A 3,466-nucleotide genomic window follows, 5' to 3' on the forward strand; every position below is an offset into this window, starting at 1 on the left:
TGTATCGTTTGCAAACATCTAGTTAATCCATTCATACCATCTGCAATGTCATCAATGAAGATTAGAAATACAAGGGGGCCCAATACCGAGCCTTGTGGAACACCAGCTTTAAGATTACCTAATTCTGTGATGTCGCCTCTTTTAATAATTATAGTTTTATAATTTAAGTAACTGTCAAGCCATAATTACAGCTTGCCTTTGATACCATATCATTCTAATTTAAGAAGTAGGCTCCTTATCCAGACTCGATGCCTTGCTTACATTTGCAGATGTTAGACCTGTATAAAATGTATTGTCTAAAGCATACAAGATCGAATGGTACATCTCAATTAGTTGATGAAAAGTACAGCAGCCGGGTATGAAACCAGACTGAAATTTATACAAAAGTTTACTAGAATCTAAATGATTAATATTACTTTTTTCGAGTAACTTGTCCACGCAAGAAAGAAGTGACACTGGTCTGTAATTCGATGGCATTGACTTATCTCCATTTTAAAATCAAGGAATAACATTATGCCAATTTCCAAACTTTATGAAATATTTTTTGAGAGGGGGATTTGTTAAACAGAATGCATAAGGATAGTGTAATTTCATTTTTTACTGTTATCAGCATTCTATTACTGATTTGTCTGGCCCAAAGGCTTTATTTGGATCTAAAGTAGAAGTGATATCTTTAACTTCTTCTTCAGTTACAGTACTGTCTAACAAAACGTTATTACCTTTATCATTGAAGTCGGGCAAGTTTTTGTTTCATCATCTTACATAGCTACAGAACAAACATATTTATTTAGAATATCAACTTTCATTTATATGATTAAAATGTAATAAATATCATATTACGATGAAGATGAACAATTTTTATAATATCTTATATTATAATATAAAATTATTTCAATTATATATTTGATTTTTTGTGATCTTTTTGTCCTATGTTTTTGTTTACACTCTACATGCTCTAACCTGTGGATTTTTATCGCATGACTTTTTGTCCAATTTTCATGTTTTCGAAATACACCTGTGACGTAAATCTTTTGTTCAATCTCTCCATTATTTTTCAGGAATGGAGAGTTATTTTCTATTGTTCGTCTTCATTCATCCGGACGTTTTGCCCTTAGGATATTTCCATGGGCACTTTCTCAAAAAGTGTTCACCCATGGAAAACATTCTGAAGGACTTAATGCGATATTGAATGAAGATGAAATCTTTCTAAAACGACTGATACTGGATATTTTTAAATTGGGATCGTAGTAATACAATGAACACAAAATATCTCATTATTAACAAACAGCTTTTATTTGCGAGTCTTAATTCCATCGTGTAAAATATAGTATCGTATTCACTAAAATTCAACAATATAATCCACAGTTTGTTGTCCGATGCAAATCTTTGCGGAATTTTTGTCACGGATAGTATACAAGTGGGTAGAAACGAATATTTTCCATTGAGTCCCATTCCTCTTCTGTGCATCTACAAAATATCAAATGTGTATACAGTGTGTGAATCAGCGAATTTTATTGTAATATTGAACACAATAACATTATTCAATAATGAAAGTAAGAGAAAAATCTATTTGACATAAAGATTTGATTTGAATTTTACCGTTTAAGATATCATTTCCTTGAAATATTTTGATTTTGTACAGCAAAAATCGTGTTGCATTATTATATATATAAAAATTAAAAACACAAAAATAACTCGGATAGTTTCTACAATAATAATGTGGTTAAATAGAATAAATAGTCCAAGAAACTGAAATGGTCAAAATGGCGTATTCGGTATTTATTTGATTGTTCGTTGTTATAATTTAAATATAGTACTAATGAATACAATTTGAGGGGTTATGTATAACATTTGAATAGGGCTTGTGTTAAATATTGGGCGGGGTTTTTATTCAATTTTTAACAGAAACGCGTAACATAATCGAATTCATTCACTGTTGTTATATGTATAGTGGCAAATATAACAGTTATATCGGCAGTGCAAATAAACGGCGTTAATCTTGAAATAAATGTTTAAATGAAATTAAAAGGTAGTTGTCCACTTAAGGTAAATACATACAAAACGGAATCCAAAAATGCTTTTAATCATGCGGATTTTTGGTTCTAAAACTTGTTTGCTTCCTTTCTGATAATAGGGAAGAACGAAAAATACTTTCAGTTTGCTTGTATTGCTATTTAAAAAACATGCATAAAAGTTTTGTTCGTTGTAATTAGCAAAGGGAAAGACAAAATGTTGGGTTGTGCATGAAATACTGTTTTCTTGTTTCATTTTATTTCATCGAATAAAATGGTTTGAAATATAGAATCACATTTTGTTTTCGATATGACTTAAAATCGAGCACACCGTTATAAGTGAAATAACCTATACCAGAGTTACATACCTGGAAATTCATTCTAGTTGTACCCTTTAACTTTTCACAGACTCTTCTACATCTAATATTTATCAAACGAAAAACTCACATAATCCATTAAGATATATGCATAACTACAAGTTTTGTTTACTCTCCCGAAATACCACTTAAAGACACAAATAAATATCCTTTCAATCCCACTACAAGAAAAACGTGCGTATCCAATGACTTTAAACATACATCTGAATGAACTTTATTCAAGATCTTTTTATAATAATTATTCTACTGTTCATAAATACTTCGTTAATTGAGTAGATTGTCAGCTTGTACTTAAATTTTGCCTGCGGATTCTTGAGTACAACACGGGGAAAATGAAAAGAAAACCATAACAAAATATAGATAAAATTCTTTAAAATGTTATAATCTGAAGATTTGTTTTTAATATTTAAGGTGTATTTTAAGTTAGCGAAAGTCCAAATAACTGTCCATTCCTGGGAAATAATGGGCGTCGGCCCTACGGGCCTCCGCTCCACTATTTCCCAGGAATCGACAGTTATTTGGACTTTCTCTATAACTTAATGACTACTTGTTAACACTGATAGTTACATGACATTGTGAGGAAGGTCTAGTAATTAATGCAAAGCTCAATCAAATCTGTATTAATCATTATTTGTGGAATTACAATTTTGACCAACAATGTTTATTCTCTTTTTAATGTCCAGCCTTCATTTCTGTTTTCATGCTTTACACTATTTCTAAATATTAAGGTTTTCAAAGATCAGTGCTGATTTCGAAAAACGGGTTTGTAAATCTTCAACTTTTCGATTTTGCACAAGTATGTAAAAAATAATTTAGCTTGATCATGGTTTGGTCCCAATCGAGACGAAACTTTTTTCAAGATAAAACATGTTATATCAATGTGAAATATTTTGATATTATCGAAATGTTCAGCGTAATTTTCTTCTGATGTCATGTTTGTTGTTGATTCCTGAAAGGAAAATAGATACATTTGTACATATCATAAAAATGAAAATTAATATTTTTTAAAATTTATAAAAGGATGGGTAATGATTGTCTTATATAATATAATCCTGGATTCGTCCCACCCTTATGGAA

This window comes from Mytilus californianus, unplaced genomic scaffold (assembly GCF_021869535.1).
Source record: "Mytilus californianus isolate M0D057914Y unplaced genomic scaffold, xbMytCali1.0.p SCAF_5, whole genome shotgun sequence".
NCBI lineage: Eukaryota > Metazoa > Mollusca > Bivalvia > Mytilida > Mytilidae > Mytilus > Mytilus californianus.